The 23,370-nt window shown below is 40.7% G+C and overlaps 2 long non-coding RNA genes across 2 annotated transcripts in view; one reads left to right on the forward strand and one right to left on the reverse strand.

The window, feature by feature from the left end:
* LOC308321575 overlaps window positions 1–23,370 on the forward strand; it is a 287,191-nt gene that overhangs the window by 142,371 nt on the left and 121,450 nt on the right. The window lies entirely within an intron of this gene.
* On the reverse strand, window positions 3,006–5,214 carry LOC308321065. Its single transcript, XR_013964585.1, has 4 exons — window positions 5,177–5,214; window positions 4,861–4,893; window positions 4,703–4,750; window positions 3,006–4,398 (listed from the first exon to the last, which is right to left on the reverse strand). It is a non-coding gene; the product is annotated as an uncharacterized lncRNA (long non-coding RNA).

The following is a 23,370-nucleotide window of genomic DNA, read 5'->3' on the forward strand; positions in this document are numbered from 1 at the left end:
ACTCTCCTTCAAACCGCTCTCAGTAAAGCACAGTAAAGAGCACTTCTAATTTCTTTCTTTCTTTCTTTCTTTCTTTCTTTCTTTCTTTCTTTCTTTCTTTCTTTCTTTCTTTCTTTCTTTCTTTCTTTCTTTCTTTCTTTCTTTCTTTCTTTCTTTTCTTTCTTTCATCTCACAATTTTTGTAACCCATTTTCTTTACCCAGTGACAATTGTCTAGTGTAATTCTGGGCGCTACATTCAACCTGGGGAGAGCAACAGACTTAACTGCATGCTTCCTTCCATGCATGAGGAGTCGAAGCCCCTTAATTTCATCTGACAGGGGGAAGTTTCTCCCGGTTTCGACGTTCCAACCATTTCCTTTCCCCTCCATCAAGCGCCCGGTTGGTCAGGTCAAGGCAGTTTGGAGACCAGGATTTTTGTTTGATTTCTAATAGTTTATATGTTTGAGTGGCACCTGTCTGTCTGTCATCGCCCAATCGCCTGAAAAGATGAATTATTTTTATCTTTTCGGTGCGACGTTGCTCCGCCCACTTTTCAACCATGGCCTGTTCGCCTGCTATCGCCGGTAATCGCCGGGTCTCATAGACAAATAATGCACTTCCGGAACATTCGTCTGGCTGTCGCCCGCTGTTAAAACGTACTGTGTCTGTCTGTCTGTCCGTAGCCTCGGTCCCAGGCTTACTTATCTGCGAAAAGAAAAGCCTGGTCACAACCTAAGACTGAGAAGCTATCGGCGGTTGTATCATCCGGAATATCCGTCAAATGTATTTCCCCCGGATACGCTATTTTCCCGACCAATCACAACACTTGTTTCATTTGCGGAGAAGTAAACTGATTTGTAAAGCATCAACGTCATTTCCTTCGGCGATACTTCCGCTAAAACCCCGCACTTCCACTGATAGTCTTTTCAGTCGCGGTCTTGCCCAGGGTGGTCTGTCTGTGGTACGAACAGCTGCAATGCCACTGGATGAATTAAAGGTAGAGTAAGTGATTTCACTCAAAAAACCTTAGGTTTTGTTTTTGCCTTGGGACCCAAGCTTTCATCCAATCAGGATAGAGAACCAAAAACGAAACCTAAGGTTTTTTGACCCCCAGGGGTTAACTGGGGACAGGGAGGAACTCCTTATATGGTCAGCACACTCTATAGTAGAGAGGATTATCACAACAAAACAAAAAAATAAGTGATATTTGAATTAAGTGAAATCACTGAATATACCTTTAAAGTGGCACTGTTAATCCTCTTAGCCGACCTGGTATTGACCTTACTGTGCTATAAACTGTTAATAAAGTTTTCACTCACTCACTCGATCGATCAATCATTACTGTATGGACGGGGCAGAGACATGACTCACTATACAGCATGACAAGCCCCTGTACGCAGTCTACACAAGAGTACTAATGAATGGCATGGGGTCACATGGGTGGACCACATAAAAAACGTGGGCCTCTACGGGTGCCTCCCACGGGTCACAGACAAGGTCAGAGAGAGAAGGATGAGGCTGGGTACTACTTCAGGCACCCAGAACTAGTGGCAAGCAAACTGACATTGTGGGAGCCAGGAAGGGAAACAGGCGCACCACTTACATAGACACACTGCAGCGTGGCAGCAGAGCTAACAACACTGCAGAGCTCAAAATCCTGAGACTCAGTCAAAATGTTACTCAAGTAAGAGTAAAAAAGTAATGGCTTTTAAATATACAGGTACTTAAGTATTCAAAACTCAAGAGTACATGCTTTTAAAAATACTTAAAGTAAATTCAATGTGTAGAACAAGACAAGTAAAGTAGAAGTACAATTCTTAATATTTATGTAGCTGTCCCAGCAATGGGTATTTTGTAATATTCTATTTTATTGCTTACCTTTCTGAAAATGTATAATATGTGAACATTATATGTATGTCTATTTGGGTACATATTGTATTTGTATGCTGTGTGTGGTGCCTGGTCCTTTATTGCTGTTCATTATGACCTAAAAGGGCATGCAGGAACAGAGCCCTGTGATTAGAGATTGCACCTGTGTGAGCTGAACTGATCAGTCAGAACAAGCTTGAGTTTCAGTGGTGCACGTCTAAAAAGAGTGTCCTTAAATAAAGAATATAAGAGAAGATAAAGTAGCTCTCCTAAAATAATCTGCAGAAGGCGCACACGGTATGTTACATGTTGTTGTTTTCTTTGTTTGTAAACAGTATTGTAATTCCGTCGATCGTTTAATTGTTTGTGTACATCTCGTGTTTGTTTACATAATACGGACATCATGATTGACTGACAACAAGGATATTTCATGTTTCATTGTGTTTAAAAGGATATTGTTATGTTTTGTGTTGCAGTTTTTCACGTTGTCTTGGGGAAATAAACAACCTTGAGATATCATTTGGAGCGTTTGTTATTCTGCTGGATAGGAGCGGTTTTAATTTATATCAATGAATTGCTTTAATATTTTCACATTGAATTTATAGAACCTTGTACAGGTAAGTCATGTTTCAGAGAAGTAACTCTCTGAAACTATACCTGCACTGCATGCGCTGATGTTCTTGCATCTTATACAAAGCCTGTATGTACCCAGCTAGCAAGTTATGGCGCGCCGCCTGCGGGAGGCGGTCGCCGCGCGCCGCCGATCGTGTCCTCCGCCGGGCGCGTCGCACGATGTGGCCGCGTCGTTCTTGATCAGCGTGTGCCGTGCGCGCCGACGCGCGTGTAGCCGGCGCCCCGCTTCTCTGCCGCGACTCGAACGTCAGCTACGACGGCAGCAGCAGGACAGCGTGGAGCTGTCTTATGACACCCCCCCCCCCCCCCCCCCCCCCATATGACCCCGCACCCCTCGATCCTCCCCCATGCTCACCTCCCTCCCACATATTTATAGAAACATAATAAAGCAGCAAATGTATACTTAATTTTGTTTCTTTATTAGGAAAAAAAAAGGTTACAATGAAATCATTTAGGCACATAGAAAAAATATGTAAACAACCAAGTTTAGAATACAAGTGGTTGATTTTTATGTCATTTTGCTGAGAATGCACTTTAAGACCACTCTGAGAACCACTGGCTTCTAAAATCTATAAAACACCAACTTTCCTGAAACCACCAGAACATGTTGGATAAGATTGTGTCCACATTTCCACAGTTTTCTGAAAAACCTATGTTTCTATATTAGTGGTTCTCAAATTATGTTATGTCAAGGACCCCAGAAATATTATGAAATTGGCCGCAGACACCTACAGTATCTGAAAATATGTTGTTCCAGGGACTACCCAGAAGCAAAGATGAGTTTAAAAACGTTTGCTCTGAAACAATATATATTCAAAGATTTGCACATTTTCAGGATAAAACTAAATAGCAGACCTACAAGCTCGTAGCGCGGTCCCTGGAACAACATATTTTCAGATTGGAGTAAATCGTTTGAACACCAATGATACAGAAACATCTAGGCTTTTCAGAAAACAGTCATACCATTCAAACACTTTAACCATAATTTTAAAAGCTGTTAGATTGTTGGCAGATTTACAAGCTCACAAGCTTGTAGATTTGCTAATACTAAAATGTGGCCCAAACACAGTGAACGTTTTAACTAAAATCTGCGAGGATTTAGAAGACATTTTGTGGAATCAGTTCAAGTTTAATTTCTATAAAACACCAAGTCTATTCTGTGTGGAGTTAGTTATGTAGGCCCAGTAATGTTGCAATAACAGTTACACAGCAATAAACAGAACACACAATCGAGATTCACCTTTTGAGCAAGAAATCGTGCAGCATACATTCAAGAGTCCATTTGGAAACCCCTATAGCGGTGGGTTTGAACCCTTTTCATGCCAAAGTTATTCACCATTTGAGCCACGGACCACCATTTGATGAGCTGCCTGCCGTGCCTGTCCGTTTCCTTCCTTTATGAAGCCTGACTGGTGGTGGCCGCCAGCAGAAGTTCCAAAATGCACCCTGTCCAACGTCTCCGGCTCTCAGACCCCAGGTCCCTGTCACTGAAGTCCAAGATCCCCTGGTTTTAGCCACTTTAACCATTATTTAAAAAGCTGTAAGCTGTTGAAAACGAGTTTGTAGATTTGCTAATTTTGAAACATCGTGAAAATGTGGCACAAATCTGTAAATATATATTATTTTGCAGCAAATGTTTTAACTAAAATCTGTGAGGATTTAGAAGACATCAGTTCTCAAGTGTAAGTGCTTAAGTCTTTAAAACACCAATTCTCTTCTGAGTGGAGTCAGGAGTTTCTGAGCGTAGCAATGTATGTATGTCCCCATGTCTGTATGTCCGAGCACGGAAAGCTGGGTGCGTTCCTTGAGGTCTGGATGTTGCGTATAGTAGAGGGTCAGGGAAACCCGACTGGTGGTAGCCTTTCCAGCAGAGGTTGCATTTGAAGTCGATAGGTCTTCCTCCAGCGAAAGTTCGTCTGAAATCACAGAATTAATTAAATAAATTATTGTGGGATAACATTTTGATGGCTGTGAGAACCACTGCCTTAACCCATTTAGACCTGAGGACGCATCTGTGTCGCCTCATAGGTTTTAAACATTATTTTAAAAGCTGTTATCTGTTGAAAAATAGCAGATCTACAAGCTCATAGTGTGGCACAGAGTGCCACAGTACTCATCATAATACACCTCAGTCATTTAAAATGTTATGATGGTAACAATGGTACACAGTTACACATTGTTGGGTGCCAATTTTCTGTCCTTGGTAAAATGAACAATTACCTTAAATTAAAGAACGATGTCTCAGCTCTGTACAGCATGTCACCTTGTCTGTAAAATGAAATCAAATTCAAGTCAAATTTCTTTCAAATGTAACAGCAAACTTGAGGCAAGAGAGCTTGTAGCATGCAACCTTAATTCAGTGGTAGAAATGTTCTTACCGTTTGTACGCCCAACAGATCCAAGTCCTGTGTCTGAAATCACAGTAACAACAAAATGGTAAACATTGTATGTACATAAAAATCAATTTGATGAAAACAGAAGATCTACAAGCACACAATGTGCTGCGAGCTTGTAGACCAGCTATATTCAGCATGCAACCAAGTGTAAAAATCAGGCTTAGAATAAAACAACAAAATGAATAAAATGACAAAAATTAAATCAAAATGTGTTGTAATTAGACAAATCTTTATTTGCAATTGTGGCCTAGCAAAGTTCCTTTAGAGGAGACAACAGAGAGAAGAGTAAAAGAAATACCTGCATGGCAATGCTCATTTTGGTCACTGCATCTGCACCTATAATAGAATAACAAAAAAAGTCTGTTTTAAACATTAGCCTACTATGTGATATTTTTTACATTTGCAAGACAGACATTTGACGAAGATTTAGCCTTGCAGACCCCACATACACACAGACCCCATGCTGTATTGATGTGGTACCATAGGAGAAGTTCTAAAACAAAGAATGACAAAAAATGTGATTTACAGCTAAATGCTGTTTATGTAGTCTACACAAGCAACGTATCAAATCTTATCTAATTCGAATAATTGTGTTTAAGGACTTATCAACACAATAAGAAGTTACCTGTTAAAATAGCATGAGTTATACGTTTGCTAATGCTAACCTTATCCCCTCGTCCAAACAATAGATTGCCCAGGTAGCTAGGCTAGCTAGCTAGAGGGAAACATACACAGATAAAGATCGAAACGATTCTAACACGGGCAATTACACTACACACGGTAGATATCGGATATAAAAATACACTGACCTTTCAACTGAATTTCTCCGGAGAAAAACTGTGTAAGAACTAATATAAGCATTTGTTGGAGAGTCTTGTCTTCTGCGACTGCCTCCACCCCCGTACGTCGATTCAACAAAAACAACAACACTGCAATGCATGCCGGGTAAAGCCTCGGCTCCAGGCTAGGTAGGCTAGCCTGAACTAAAGTTATAATTTTAGTCTGCAGGTACATATTATTATTATTATTATTAATAACAACAACAATAATAATAATAATAAATATAACCGCAAGAAGAAGAAGTAGAAGAAGAATCCACTTAATTATATTCAATAGTTAAAAAAGTATGTATTTTATACATATAATGCACATCCTTGTCTGAGAGAGAGAGAGAGACGGGCGGGGGAGGCAAGCCTTACGTCAGCGTGAGGAGGGACTGTAAATCGCTGTAAATTCACGATCGCATTAAAAAGTAACTGATCGCGTTCGTTTGACGCGCGGACAGCGGGGGGAAGTCCAAGCCAGCCCGGGCGTGCTACGCTGTGAAGGCGACAGCGGGAGGCGGTAGCTAGCGGGGAAATGTTAGCTGGGTACACTCATACAAAATCCAGAAACCTTGAACTAGTATGATTGCTAGATAATTATCATGTAGGCCTATATTTATTTTGAATACTAGTAAGAAATGTAAAAGAAAGGTTTAACAAGGGGGTCGCGTGCAATGTATAGTAGGCATGTTAGATACACAATCACTTCTACTATGGATTGGGAACCTGTAAGTCAGACATTTTCAGCATGCAAGGATGTGGCGAAGTATACGGCCAGCTAACCATCCCAGAGCTGCCAACCCCTTGGACCTGGTCCTATTTTTACAGCATTGCTCAGAAATATGAATCTAATTGTATAGCCTACATCACACATTGTTACTTCAAAATGTACATATACATTTCTATGTTGCTGAAGCACAAGGTGACAAATAACTCAACTTTCATCTACAGTAGGTCACTACTATTGGATTAGGAATAATGTCAACAACAACATTGAAATCAAGTCATTTTAGTTCTGCCTTGTTCTAGACTGGAGCAGACGGTGGTCTGGAACGCGCCTCCATGTTGACTAAAGGTAGCCTCAGTACTTTACAGCCTTCCTAGAAATGTACGTGAGTAAAAGTAAAATATTTGTCGTGGAAATGTTGAGCAGATGGCTCAACGTGATCTTTTTTATATAATTCAGATGTTTATTTGCACAGTGGTACAAAATACAACTCCTCCATGTTGATAGCCAACCTAAAAGTAGCCTACTCAGTACTTGAGTACTACTCAAGTACCTTTCTAGAAATGTACTTGAGTAAAAGTAAAATATTTGTCTTGGAAATGTTGGTGTAATTTTAACCTCTACTCAAGCTTTTGTGAACACCGTTCACAGTTTATAAGTTGCTTGATTCAGTATTTACTATTTATATTCAATTTATCAGACACGCCCCCCTCCTATACGAACCCATTGTAACTTCAAACTGTATTATAACCATAATAGTGTGGTACGAGGCGTATTTCCGTAGGATTTTTTTGCTAAAAGTGATTTTTTTGCTTTTTTGGCTTTCATAGGGACCAAAAAGTCTGAAAATGATGGGGTTCAAATTTTCCCGACCCCCACCCCTTTTTTGGGGGGTCATATATTTTGGGACCTCCCATAATAGTACGCCAGACAATGAATGTCCGATTTTCATAATATTAGTGTTGTTTTATAGGTTTTTTTATATTCTGAGTTGATTTCTTACACTTTGAAAGTAGCCAGAATAATATTTTCTGACTTTTGGTTGGGGTCTTTCTTCACCCGGGACCCCCGGACTCATCTCAGTACTCATTACACATTACATTCCTCGCTCTGCTCCTGTTCCAGAACAATGTCAAATTAGATAATAATATAAGCATTACATTTTTTTGTAGCTGGTCACTGATTACAAAAATGAATGATAGCTAATACCAGGGGTCTTCCACAGGGGGTCCGGGACCAGTTTTTCCCCTATTAGTGTGGTACGAGGTGTATTTCCGTAGGATTTTTTTTGCTAAAACTGCTTTTTTTGCTTTTTTGGCTTTCATAGGGACCAAACTGTCAGAAAATGATGGGGTTCAAATTTTCCCGACCCCCACCCCTTATTGGGGGGGGGTCATATATTTTGGGACCTCCCATAATAGTACGCCAGACAATTAATGTCCGATTTTCATAATATTAGGGTTGTTTTATAGGGTTTTAAATATTCTGAGTTGATTTATTACACTTTGAAAGTAGCCAGAATAATCTTTTCTGACTTTAGGTTGGGGTCTTTCTTCACTGGGACCCCCCGGACTCATCTCAGTACTCATTACATTCCTCGCTCTGCTCCTGTTCCAGAACAATGTCAAATTAGATAATACTTAAAGCATTAAAAGCTTTTGTAGCTGGGCACTGATTACAAAAATGAGTAGTAGTTAATACCAGGGGTCTTCCACAGGGGGCCGGGACTAGTTTTTCCCCTATTCTTGTACCCATATATACAGATTTGCAAGTATTTCGAATAGTATTAGAATATCTTGCGTTTATGTAAAGTACTTTGATAGTTTATTAGTATTCTACCATTATTGTTGACAGATGTTACTGCAGGGAATAAAGGTATTGCAACTTCTCACTTTGGGCATGCAGAATGTGTCCATTTATTTCACACACTGCACTCACACTAACAACACACACACACACACACACACACACACACACACACACACACACACACACACACACACACACACACACACACACCTATCCTCTTAAAGAGCCCATGGTCAATTATGCCTACAATACATTATTTGCAGGATCTATTCATCTTCGTCATCATCATCTTGAATGTCCTCCCTAATAGTGTTGACACAGTCTCCACCATAGCATTTGCAGAGAGGAGTGCAAGGCAGGTTATTGTTTGAGCAGCTGCACCGTCCCTTGCAACCTGCTTTGCAACCACATTTGATGAGCTCAAGTATTGCTTTTGGAGCAGGGAGGGCAAGACACCTGACTGGAACATACCCTCCACTATCTGAATTCCATCCATTATGTTCGATTGGTGGAAGCTCAGGGCAATTTGGCAGGTATGAATGACTTATCCCGCATTGTGACGTAGTTAGCACAGAGGATATGTGGTAGCAGTGCAGCACGAGTTGGAGGTAGCATCTCACCCTCCAAGTTCTTTGACCGAAATAGTTCCTATCTGAGTAATGGCAAGGTTGTTGGACCTTTTGGACTATAAACACGCCATGCAAAATGCTCCAATGACTCCAATGGTGATGGAAGCTTGCCGTTAACAAGCTCAGGAGGAATGGAACCCATTCCAAGGTCCTTGAAGCAATTAATGGCAGGATCATCATCATCATCAAGCCTCAAGTAGGCATTGACCCATGTCTTCTTGGAGATTCCAACTAAGTTTCCTCCCCAGTCAGCACCAGAAAAATTGTGTAAGCCCAGGAAAATTGTGTAGACCCAGGAAGAATGTCATTTCTTGCCCCATCTGACACAAGCGCTGATGAAACCAGACTCTTCAATGGTGTGTTCTCTTTGAACAGATTGCCTCCACAGTGCAACTCAATCAATTTACATTGCTTGAGAGCATTTTCTCTTGACCACAATGCAATCTCTCCTGAGAGCTGATAATGTTCTTTCCTTGAAGACCTGGAAGCTTTTGGGAAGCTGTTGAGGTACTGATTCACTAGACCAGAAAGATGAGGTGTGGTAGTGACTAGTCGGTCCAGAGCTGCTTCATCTCTACTGAGTCCAACCATCCACCCCATGTCCCTTTAGCTTCTTGATTTCCTGCTCAAGGGCTTGATCTGTGAAGAGATGAGTGAACGGTATCTCTGACTTTGCCAGTTGCCACCACAAATTCACCTGACTTCAGTGCGTTCCATGTTTCTGGGTCATCCTGTTCAAGAGCGTTCATTTGGGCAAGATAGTCGAGCATATTTAAGGAGATCACGAGCAAAGAAATACTTGATGAGTTCCTTTAAGGATGACAAGTAGCCCTCCCAGTCACCTGACCGACAACAGAAAGACAAAGAGAAAAGAGAAAGACAGCAGCAGCCTGGCTGATGTTGGCTGATCTTTATTTAGCAGCAATATTTGCTACACTTGGGTCTGAGGCACCTTACTTTGAAAATAGCTGATCTACAAGCTCAAACTACAACCTTGTAGATCAGCTATTGTTGGCTAAAGTTCTCCTTGGAAAAGGGATGGTATGGTTCAAGTGGTTTAATGTAAAAAAAGAAAAAAAGTTCCTATCCCACAATGATTTGGTGGGCCCAGTGTTGCCAACTTAGCGGATTTGTCGTCATATTTAGCTTCTTTCCAGACCCCCCTAGCGACTGAATTAGTGAAAAGCTTCTGGCGAGAAATCTAGCTTTTTTCCCCTGGTGAATTGGGGACAAATCGTGTTGACAGGCGCCAGATATGCGCCAGAGATAAAATCTTTTTTTTTTTTTTCTCAGCCTCAAATCCGCGAAATTGGCAAAACTAAAAGTGGTCGGCGCGTCTGGTCTGGCTCACAGGTCACAGCAGGCTCAGTGGCTTCCTCGGCTCGGTTATGTGCACACTGCACAGACTGTCTACCAGTGCTTCCTCCTTTCTTGCTCTGCCTAGGCGAGTGCGCTCCGGTGCGGTATTTCCGAACGCGCCCCTCGAGCTCGACAGAGCAAGAAAGGAGGAAGCACTGGCAGCTCAGTTTAGTCTGCTAGTAAAAAATAAAATACACACTCGGATGCATAAAGTATTAACCTTCTAATTCCTGTATGGATCGGAACAAAATAGCGTTCTAAACATTAGTTAAATTGAGGTATGTTTTTTTTTAATATTACAATGAGTTTAAACGATGTGTTATCAAATGAAGAGATGATACAAACTAAGTGCACTAAGGGGCGCCTAAAAGTCGCTAGGGACGCAAAAAAGTCGCTAGGGGCGGCGCGCGCTACGCGCGCGCATATCCCACCCCTGCCGACTTTTGGCGACTTTTCGAGGAGCCACTAGCTACTTCCGTTACTGGAGAGTTGGCAACACTGGGTGGGCCCCTTTATAGTAACTCTGAGGACCCCCTAGGGGTCATGGGCCCCCTGTGGAAGACCCCTCGTATTGGCTACTAACATTTTTTTATATCAGAGCCCAGCTACAAATACTTTTATGCTTCATTTATGATCTAATTTGACAATATTCTGGAGCAGGAGCAGAGCGAGGAATGTAATGAGAACTGGAATAGGCCCAGGGGTCAGTACGGGAGGTCCCAGGTGAGGAAACACCCCTACCAAAAGTAAAAAAAAGATTATTCTGACCACTTTAAAAGTTTAAGAAATCAACTCAGAATGTTTTAAAACATACAAAACAATTCTAATATTATGAAAATCGGACATTAACTGGCTGGCATACTGTTCTGGGAGGTCCCAAATAGATGACCCCCCCAGAAACGGGGTGGGGGTCGGGAAAATTTGAACCCCATCATTTTCTCATAGTTTGGACTCTATAGAACCAAGATCTGCAAAAAAAACAATTTTAGCACAAAAATCCTACGGGAGCTGTTTTTTTGACGCCTCGTACCACACTATAACACCCAAGCCAGACTTTTAGTCAGCTCTTATCACTTGGTATTGCTGTCACACAAACTCCCTCGTCATTTTCCCTTCATTGTCAATGGCGTTTACAAAACAAACGTTGAACTCAAAAATGAAAAGAATATGTCAGTAGCAGTTGTCAGCCTTACTTCTCCATGAAAGTGTTCAGAACCATTTGCTTCATGATTATTTTAGTCTGTTGGTTGCTTTTCAAACAAAAGCTCTTGTCATCTGTCCATTGTCATTCCTTGACAGAATAAAGAAAGACACAGCTTGTGACGTTACACACTTTCATCAGTTATCAAAAATAACTGGAGGATATAATGGTTGTATCATGTGGCCTTTTCACTGTCATGTTTAAAGACACTTTCCATAGTGACACTAGCAAAATGGGCGGCCCTCCAGAGGTACTAGCCTAAGGCCCAAATGACACAAATGCAACAAGGCAAACGTTTGGATGCCATGAGTTGCATAAAGATCCTAGGCCTAAGATTTAGACTCTCGTAGATGTATTTTATTTCAATCTACGACGTCCCCTCCCCCCCCTGTGAACACTGCAGAGACACCTCAGACGCAGCAACACGTACAAATGCAAAAAAATTAGTTGCTTAGTTACCCTCTTGCCCCAGATGTTAGAGAGGATGCCGGAGTTCTTATGCAATGCATTAGTCCGTAGTTTTCAATAAAGAAGTGTTTTAATCCTGTAAGTGGCCGATTCCCAATGGCGACTCCCAATAGTGAACACTGAGTGAGCAAGCGCACCCGGAATTACGCTCAACAGTAAACGAGGAGGGAGAAATGGCGTTCGGCCACTTGTGGGATTAAAACATTTCTTTATTGAAAACTACAGACTATAATGCATTGCACAAGAACTCCAGCAGCCTCTCTAACATCTGGGGCAAGAGGGTAACTAAGCAGCTATATTTTGCATTTGTACATGCTCGGAGTTGCTGCGTCTGTAATAGTGTCTCTGCAGTGTTCATAGGGGGAGAGGACATTCAGTTTGATGTCTTTCTTATTAGCCAGTATTCTGGCCGAGGTCCCATTTCAATGATTAAATTACCTGATCTTACAGTCTACAGTTTGATCGTCTTCAGTCAGGCAAGAATTAAATGGCATTAAATGATGAGTGCATCATGGTTGTTATTATGTCTGTTGATTGCATAAAAACTGGACTATGAATCTCCCAAAAGACTCTTGTCTGGAGAAGCCCACGGTACTTGCCATTTTAAATTAGGCTAGACCTTGACAGAGGTCTTCCCACCGAAGCCAGGATTACCGTTAAGCTCCTCATACCTGCAGCTTCCATGGAAGTCTCCCCTATATCTCGCAGAGGGCCAGATTCCAGGGATGCTCCATCTTCAGCCTCCCAAGATTCTTTCTCCAAACACTTTACAGAGAGCTTTTTCTTTCTTTTGTGATCCTCTTTTATGGGTTGTGTTTTTTCCTGCTTCTCCCTCAAGGTCTTGCCAGGCAACTTGCGTGACTAGAGGGAGTGAAAAAAAAGCCTTCAAAACCTACTGGCACGCGAGCCCCAAATCTATTTTTGGAGAGTGCTCCTTTATTTTTTTCTTTGAAAACAAAAAAAGCCACAGGGAGAAATAGGCAATAGTGGGGTGAAGGGCGTCTGTTTCTCATTTGGCTTGCCCTGCCTCCTGTCCTGCTCCGCCAGCGTCAGAACCACAGCACTAAGGAAAGAGGGTGTCTCAGACTAGGGAGGAGGAGTGTTTTTCCTGCAAAACCACGGCCAAAACTACGGACACTCATCTTAGCCTCTGTCACTTAGCAACCAGCCCAACCTGCTTCCCATTATAGGCCAGCTGCTTGCGTTCAGGCTTTTACTTTTGTTTTGATTCGTTTCTCTCTTTTTTAGCCTTTTGCCTCAAATTCACTATGATGAAATTGCTGCAAGTCCCTTGTTAGTTATTAGTTCATTTTAATTTTCATGCAGTTTGGTAGGCCCACCACAGAGCACTGCTGTCTGTGGTTTTTATGCTGTTGAGTCTGATTTGTTGCCATCATGTAAATTTCCATCCACCAATCAAATCCATGGCAAATTGTCAATGTTGGTTATGTTGCACCTCTCTTCTTACTTATAGTGCTAGCTTCAGGAAAACGCATTATTTAACATAAAATGTATCATAATTTTAGAAATTAGTTTGACACTTAATAAAAATGTGTATGGTGTCAAGTTGTCTGACAAGGCATTTTGTTTTGAAAATAAATGATTGCAAGGTAATTGGATCTAAAGACTTTTAAAGGAGAGTATTAATTTAAAGGCTGACAACTTATGATGACACTACTTGTAATTATGCCAGCTCAGGCTGAAGATGTTGTAGTCGATGGACCAAAACATTATGGCATGAATAAAAACAGAGCACGTTGTGGTTGTGGAGTATAATGATTCACAGCAGCATGCTGTTGCCCTGATGAGAATGATGAAGTGTTTCTCCTTATTTGAGAACCACCCCAACATTGCTGGGAAGGCAACTTTCCTTAGAGACTCTAAACCATGGGGAACCATGGTGGCCTTAACTGGGTCTGTCAGGCCTAAACAAAATCAAGTCACAGTTCCATAGTGGAAAATATGGCTAGACTATCAATGCCTGGCACATCGTCTGCAGGCATTATACCGTTATTAATTAGGGGTAAAGCCCAAAGGGCATAGACCCCTTATTGTTTCCGTATGGGTTCCGCCAGTTTTAGCAGTTCTGTGCGGTCGTATTCCACGAAATTCTGCAATATGGTAGAGGCCGTGAGAATCCCTCAGGAACTGAAGCTCACAGTCATTCGTCGAAAGACCTCTGACCTTTTGATCTCCCAATGAGTCCATTTTATGATTTGCTCGATCCACTTTTTCGCATTTCCACTTGAAATCGCATTTCCATTCATGTGAGTTGAGTCTAGACTCTGGTTGTTCTTTTCCCCAGGTATTGTTTTTCTGTCTTGTTTTTTCTTGCTTTTTCATTTTTAGAAAGTAATAACTTAAAAAATGTCAGTTCCTGTTCATATAGCTCATTGTGTAGGCCCTATATTGCGTATAGCTTTTTTCCTTTTGGCCTTGACCCCGTCTTTATAGCTGCTTGCAGCTATATTTATTATCGTTTGTCTCCATGATTTCATTTTGTACAAGAATAGTAAAGTATTTGAGATTAATCAAAATGAAGCACATCTCCTAGATCCCTCCTAGATTCAAATAATGATTTACTTAAGCAATAGTTGTGCGTATAGACAGACAATCAGAGATCTCAGCTGAACTGAAATGTCAGCTGGTATGGTAACATCTAAAGTCAATGAATTGGCTAAAACTGAGTGGAAACAGTTCAGGGAAAAAAAAAAAAAAATCACATACTGTAAAAGAAAAAAAAGCAGTGGGCGTAGGTTTGTTACCACTGGTTTTCTCTGGTGTCCAAGCAAAATTATTTTTGATTTCTCAAGACATATCAGTAGGCGGAGTTATCTGATTGTCTGGCTACGTGAGACTACTTGAGCAATGCAATGGTAGTTCATCATGATTATACCACAGCTTTGTGCGTTGTTGGCACAAAGTGTGGTTTCCCACATCTGAGTATGACACAAGCGCAAAATGGCCATCATGTGAACAGGGTCAGTGCTAGTGTACACAATTTCGTTTGGGTGAGAACAAAAGCAGTTGGGTTTAATCTTGGATGAAATCTCCAAGTGAAATTAGAAAGAGAATCAAGACATTTTTACTTTGGTTGAATTAATAATTCATAAGGCTGCTATTGTTACTTAAGGTTGGACAGCAATAACAACTTTTGAAAATATTAAGGAAAATGGCATTAGATGTTTCTCTTCTCTTATGATGAAGCCAAAACAAATCAGACATAAATGACCAAAGTCCCCCCCCTTCATAAAATGTAACCTTAAAGTGGTGAGATTCAGATATTAATTTTTTGGGGGGGACATTGCTTTTCTTGAGAAGTAACCATGTTGATCTAACCTTGCTGGAGAGAGTTGGGATTATTTTCTTTAGTTCTGTATCTCTATGGGACTGTGGTTCTGTGAAGGGCGAGGCCTTCGAGAATCAGATTGATTGAGTGAATGCTGACAGCTCACCATTCCCTTTACAGTATATTGAGCCATAGAAAAACTGAGAGAAATGTCAGTTTGTTCACTTGACTTCACTTCTTTTTTCTGCTTCTTTTTTCGCTCACAGTCTCCGAAATTAAGCCCAGCGTCGCTATTCTGATCTACAAGCTCAAAATGTGTAACGTTACCAAGTATATAGCCTACAATATAGCCCTGGGGGGCCAGTGGTCAGTATAGAGAGCCAGCAGATAACTAAATCCACATCTTCCTAGTTCACAGGTGAGGAAAAGCTTTATAATGAGCCCAGAGTACAATAGGCCTTTTATTGCTACAGTATCATGTCTATACTGTCTATACGTTCCAGGTGTTTCTATCTATACACATTGACCTTACACCAAAGCTCAAATGGTGTGTCTTCAACGCCCAATTCTCACCACCTGGTTTCATGGATATCTCAACAGATATGCGATGCTACACTGTAGTGTAGATGTGTGGATATGCTGGTGTTAAGCAGAGAATCAAAGAACAGAACAGAACAGAATTGTTTCAATTTTGAAATGTCAGAATATTGTGACTACACAAAAGGTTACGGAAATTTGTGGAACCAATAGCAACACTATTTCAGACAAAACACATACTCTTGGCATACTCTTCATTATTCAGGTGTAGCCTATGTGGACTGTAATTCAGAACGTGAATGCACTTTAAAATAAAAAAACAATTCAGAATGAACCGTTGTGTGCTGCCATGTGTCCATATGGAGAGACAAAATAAAATAAAAATACAGCTCAATAACTTGGGGGGCGGGTTGACACACGGTCGTCAGGATCACGAGTCGAACCCATGACATGCCGTCAGGCTGGCTAGGTGCCCGGACCACTACACTATCCGCCCGGGCCCAGTTTGGTCAAATCTTGCTAATGCCAAGTAGTTATGAGGTTCAAACATCTGATTATAGTAACTGAAATCATTGATATAGATATTGCTCATGCAAGAAACATGCAATTTGGAATTTAGACCTGACTGAAGTCACTGGTGAGCAGATTTCTAATCGGTGGTTTAGGATGCCTTAGTAGCCAGTATTCAGCCAGCAGAATGCCAGCATTGGCCCACCAGACAGATGCCTCAGGCTACGGCCTTGAGTGGTAGATTGACATACAGTACTTATCCCATCAGCTTGTACGTCAAGGCTTGCTCTCATTTGCATAGAGCACTGGTTGAAGGAAAGCGTTGCAATAATAGAACTATCATGAATGCAAATATAATTTATGATGATCCCCAATGATATTTATATCAAATGCACACACTGTGTGTCTTTAAGGATTTATTATGGTGTACATGATCAATTGAGAACATATGGCGCAGCTAGCTGCCAAGCCCCTTTTTTCCTGCAGCATTCTATCCTAAGATCTAGGTGAGGACTGCATGACATGTCTGATATTGTATGAGGAATGAGGATGTAAGAACAAAGATAGATATGCAGTCACAAACAAATGACTTGGGTGCATGCCCTTATTCATCAGGCAAATCACATCTGTTCTTTATTTGATACCATTTCTGATTTTTGACTCCTGGATTTGTTTCTAGCTGAAAAATAAATGGATCACTATATAAAAAGCAAACATTTTAAATCATTCATTCTGCATGCTTAAAATAATCAGAATACTATTGCAGTTTTAAATATTTGTGGACTGTGAATGTACTGTATAATAACGGACTTTAATTGTAAGCATGTGCTACCACTGTTGGTATGGTATATGGTTTAAATTAGCACTGTCCACTGGACATTATGAGCTACACTTTTCTACTTCTTTTTTGTTAAGCTACATAAACTGCAAGTCCTTTAGATCCACTTTTGTCTTTTAAACAGAACAAAATGTGAAATCTTGACTGATATTTATTCCTCCCCAAGTTCCTACTCCCTATACAGTGGTGTGTGTGCGCAATATACTCACTTATGCCCTTCTGCCATTCGACAGATGAGAAACAGTTTTAGGAGGAAACAAATGAATATAAAATAATAACAGATGTTAACATACTTTAACACAACACAAAGTTACCACTGGGGTTCAGGCCACATTCAGCCAGTCAGTGCCATGACTAATGTTGCACAAGGCACACATAGTATAAAAGAATAGTTGCCAAATAAAGACCTGCGGGACTTCTTGGTTCTGTCACATGAAAAAGGTTCCTTTCTTAGATCTATACCTTTATCTGAACTAATTAGATCATACATGCACAATGCACATGTGGTAGTATAATGCAAAGGGCCTACATGTGCTTTTGTTTCCTATTGCCAACCATCTCAGGCTATAGGGGTGGCATACACACAGTAATGCTACCTAATAGTCAATAGCAAGACTCCTCAGCAAATAATTGGTTCCCTTGGCGTTTTAGTGTGGTAAAGCGACTGAACTAGTCTGTATTTGTAACGCTACTGTTTTATGTTCATAAGATGACTTGAGATAGACTAGAAGAATGCATTTGGGTGCAGACCTCTGCCCAAGGCCTAAAGAATCCCCCTGTTTGCTAATTTGACAGTTTGGTCAGATGGTGGCACAATAGAAGAAAGGTCACTAAACATTTTGGTTACATACACGTCCTCACAGGTGACAACTGGAATTTTGGGATCAGTTGTCTCTCAAATGTGAGCAAATCTCATGCAAGAGCAGGGAAAATGCATTAGGGCTGTAGCAACTAACAATTGTTTTCCTAGTGATTATTCTGTACATTTTAAACTAAAATAGCATAATAGAGATGGGTGCTTTTAACAAAATGGTGGAAATAGTGTTGCATCTTCTAGTTTATTTAATTTGACATTTTCTATATTTTGTGAAGCTTTTCGCCTAGAAAGCCCAAACAAGGGATTGGCTATTAATTGATTATGTTATTAAATCGATTACCGATTATTAGTTTATAATGTATTTGTTTGATTAACTGTTGTACCCCTAAAATGCATTACCTGAGAGCACTATACTGAGAGTTCTGGCAATGTGGCATTGCTCCAGGATTACAAAATACCTCTGGTCCAGGAAATATATTGCAGGTCTGCTTACCATCATGCTGATCCTGATTCCAGACCCCACTGAAAAAGGGTCTTTGTGTGCAAGGCTCAGCATATTCCATTGATTCTCAGTAATCATTACCAATTAAATGCACATTTCTTTTCATGAGCTCATTGAGTGATGAGTCATTACTAGATTATGTCTCTCCCCTGCACTATTTTGCCCATCTCTAACTTCATCTCTAAACGAGTTGTGAAAGGAGAAAAGCACACAGAGATTACTTTTAAAATCAAGCTGATATTTTTGCAATGGTCACACTAATGGCTTGAAAAGCCACAATGTTTAACAATGGTTTACACAATGAACACAATGTTAACGGAAGCAATCCTGTTGCATCTGTCTGTCTGTGTCCCATTTATGCCCATATATGGAGAATTCTGCATCGGTCTGACTCTGTCTGTTTCCCTTTTATGCGCTTACTGTTTATGGAGTTCTGAGTCAGGCATGGCCAGTCTATGACACCACCAGTGATGTCAAAATGATGTTTGTCCATATATATGGACACATTGGTCCAATGGTTGGTTCTGGACAACTGGATCTCCATTATAGGCGGGATCTCACAAACACGATGTTAACGGATGCATTGTCACTGACATAACATGCCCATACTGTGTGTGTATGGAGACTGCTTTTTTTTGTCTACAATTTTTAGCCCACGATTTTGCAACCCATTTTTTCACCCAGTGTCAATTATCGAATGTAATCCTGGGCACGACACTTCCTCTGCCAACCTGGGGGGGCAGCGGACTAACCTCATGCTTCCTTCTATGCATGAGGAGTCCAAGCTGCTTCTTTTCACCTGACAGGGGGGAGTTTCCCCGGCCGGATGTAGCACGTGGAAGGAACACGTTATTCCGACCAGTTCCTTTCCCCTTCATCAGGCGCCCCGGCTGGCCAGGGGGAGGCCAGGATTACTGCATGTTTTTTGTGAGGGTACCTACACACGGAGTGCGTTTTTCCGATTTCTAGCAGCGTTTCTGTGCGCCTAGCGCCCATCAAAAGTAAAATACAATACTGTTACACTACGAGTTGGAATACATGGATATACCAAAATATTATAGGCTACCAAACTAAATTATATCAAACGAAAAATGAATCTGGCCTAGGGGAATCATTTTTGGAAAAGCACAAGTACACTTTGTTTCCGCTCGTCCGTGATGCGGTCTAATCCGCTCTAGACTGGATTAGAAAACAGCTAAATTAATTGATCCCAGTCTAGTAATGCATTATAATTTTGACTCAATATGAATGAAAATGGCCTATCAATGAACATTTTCCCAGTTTATCAGCACCTCCTTTGATGGGATGTAAAATCCTGGAATATCATTCCACAGTTTGTTAGGCCTTTTACTTGATTGCACATGGACTAGATCTGTATCCCATATTAAAATGTGCTAATGGGAGGGCCGGTCCTTTGTTTGTGTGTGTGTAAACTGAAAACCTTGTGTTGGAGGGTTGCAGAGAGACGGCATAGCTAGAATAGTAACACTATAGTAAAAATCACACCCGTGTGAAATGAAGGGCGCTCTTGTCATCGTACATCAATTTATGTTAGCGGACATTTGATATTGCTACAGTACATAAGGTACATAAGGTGGTCCATTATTGGCTAAGTACTCCCATCAACATGTGATGTGGTTAGCCGATTTGCTTGTTGACATATGACGTACATTTTTCCTTCAATGTCAATGGCGTTTAATGTTTTGATTTAATTTAATATTTTGCGGAATTCTGACGTAATTTCTCGGTTCATTGTCAATGGCAAATATTGAGACGTGTGGGGACAAGATTTAGCAGACATTTGACCTGAATTCCCAATTCATTGTCAATGGGGACAAAAGCTGTTTATAGAAGGGGCTAGCACCCCTCAAAAATCACACCCGTGTGAAGTGAGGGGCACTCTTATCATCGTACATCATCATCATTTGCTCAGGCACATACAACAAAAATTCTCCATTCATTGTCAATGCCATTTAATGTTTGTGTTAGGACAATAGCTGAATATAGGCCCTCAACAAAAAATACATTCTATTCTGTACTTGAGTTTGAGCCAGTGCAAGTTCACGGAGGAGTACAGGTGACAGGTGTGATGTGGTCCCTGGATCGTGTTCTGGTGAGCAGGCGAGCGGCAGAGTTTTGAACATACTGTAATCAGTGTTTTGAGAACCTTTTGAGCGGCATTAGCAGCAGTGTGTGATAGCATGGGACCGTTTTGGTGGTCTGGTTGACATGGGGCTGGAAGGAGAGGGTGGGGTCAAGGATGACACTGAGGTTGCGGACTTGGATGGAGGGGGTGACAGTGGAGTCATCAATAGTGAGGGAGAAGTCATGAGAGGAGCCGGTGAGGGAGTCTTGGCCAATGATGAGAATTTCAGATTTATTGCAGTTGAGTTTTAGAAGGTTTGTTTGCATCCATGTTTTGATATCAGTCAGATATGAGCCAACCCAGGGTAAAGCCAGGAGGTGAAAGAAGCGTACAATTTACACTATGTAGACGTGCTGCAGCGTGACAGCTTGGCTAACAACACTGCAGAGCTCAAGACCCTGATGTTAGATAGGAAATTGTGGAGGGAAGCTATCCAGGAATCCCGAGTTAGTGTTGGCTAAACCTCACTCTCGCAGTAGTAGTAGTTAACCATACGTAATAATATACTCGACCTCGGTATTTGAGTCAAACTATAGATACTGTACTGATACTATACTGTAAGTATAAGTATACTTAAGTATTCAAACGTACAAATTACAATCTACTTTTTTATATCGACGAATAGCTGCATCAGACATTTTCCAAACAAATGCAAAGGTATCAGAACATCAAAATTGTTGTTTTACTTGAATGACATATATATATATATATATATATATATTCAAGATTGAAAAGCACAAATGTTATTTCCATCAGCTAAATTCTGAATGTAAACTATTTTGCACTGTAAGCATTGTGTTGCGAGACATACAGTCCAATGTCTAATGCTTGCTACAGGATAGCAAAACCCCAAACTCTCCACCAGAAACAAGCCTGGAAGCAGTTTGAGGTCTTCTCTGCCCAAATTATCATTTATATTCTGCTGTAAACACTTTTTGGTATCATTTCACCCAACAGAGACTGGACTTCCATCTCCTCACTCATTATGTGGTTGAGTCAGCAGCTATGATCTTTTTCCTATAGCCGTTTACTTGTGGGTTTTACAGTAAGATTCAGAGTGTTCCTTTTACTCTCAGAGTGTACACATTTTGTGCACTCTCAGAGTTAAATTATCATTCATGAATTTACAAGCGTGAAAGCGCTTCTTTTATTTCTATAGAGTAACATGCATTACACTGCATTTATAGTAGGTCACTGACATTCAATGTCATAGAATACCTACTTCTGTTTTGTGTAATTCCATTGTCAGAAAAAAATTCTTCCAAAAAAATATACATTGAGGAGAATGGAGTTTGGTGTCCCCGTTACGTTTTCTGTAGCACCAGATGCGCCACGAGGTATCAATATTCATATTATCTCTTGACAGTACAGACAACATTGTAGCACCAGCTGTACCATACCACCTAACCAAACTTACAAATGATCAAACTGGGAAGATTTTCAGGCCTTGCTGGAGGTCTCACTCAGTCATAACTGATAGAAAGGACACTACCTGCAGTGTATTATCGCCCATATAGTTTCCTGTAGAAAGTTATACTGACAGACGAGTACAATATGGTAGGTTGCTTCAGTGGAATGCACACAAATAATGGTATTGTCTGGTGTCATTCCTCATCTGTGTCCTAAGTAAGTGTGGTAATAGGTCTTCTTTTGTAAATCAATCTCATGCCCAACCACAGCTAGGGGAGAGTGATGGGGGCCAAGCAGTTCGAACTTCAGCCTTGCTTCTGGAACAGGCCCAGCTACTGAGAGAACTCCAAACAAGAGCGGTATACTTCAAGTGGAAAATATTCTAGCCTACGGTCCCATCTGCTTTCACTTTACAACTTGATTCCCCACCTAAATAGATGCTGTCTATGTGCAGGAGTGTATGTTTTTTCACTGCAATTCATTTTTTACTGTCAACACAATTTTCCAATATAAAGATACAAACTTTGCAAAATGCCCCTTCCTTAAGACTTCCCCAATATTATCAAAAAAAATATTAAAATCACATTTCCATTCTTATGACTAGCAGTCATAGCATCAATGCCTGATGAACACAGAGTTGTGAGCAAATGTTTTTATTAGTTATTATTATGAATATGAGTGATATGTAGTATAAATATTTATTGGTTAATATTATATATATTTATATTAGGTTGGTGTTATGTAAAAAAAAAAAAACCCAATTACACCCTGGCATTGGGTCCTTTAATCGACATCTTTATAATGCCTCTAATAATGTGCAATGCCTTCGTAATGTCTAGATACTATGTTTGCTGCGTCGACAGAGTGGCATTCCGTGGCACCCTGTCTGTCCGTCCGTGTGTGATTGGTACACATCTCTATAGTCATGTGATCAAGGATCTGTCCAATTTTTCCTATTCCATCCTGAATTTCGAACATTGCTGGCCCACAATAATCTACCTGACCTGGCGGAGACCTGTGCTCCTCTGAGCACTTTTTGTAGTTCTTATTCTCCATTCGTTTTATCCCGTCTATTCCCGTTATTCCTTTGCCAAAAATAACCATATTAAAGTGCCATAACCGGGTTGTGAATAGTCATTGTTTTCAATAAATTACATTTCCTAGTTCTGGCCAATAAATATGTTGCCAGAAGTAATTATGTATTTAACCAGCAAAGCACGGCATGTGTATTACTACAAGTAATTGCTACTACATCATCCAATTTTTTGTGTTTGCTATTTAATTAAAAAATAACCCTTGTAAGGAAGAAATAACAGAGACAAAAAGGAGGGTCTTTCTTTGTAATTGACTCAATTTGGCTATTGTGTGTGTGCCAAAAGGAGGGTGTGGGGAGAATAAACAGACTGCTTAAGAAAACAAATATTGT

This window comes from Protomyctophum bolini (assembly GCF_963924005.1).
Source record: "Protomyctophum bolini genome assembly, chromosome: 9".
Lineage (NCBI taxonomy): Eukaryota > Metazoa > Chordata > Actinopteri > Myctophiformes > Myctophidae > Protomyctophum > Protomyctophum bolini.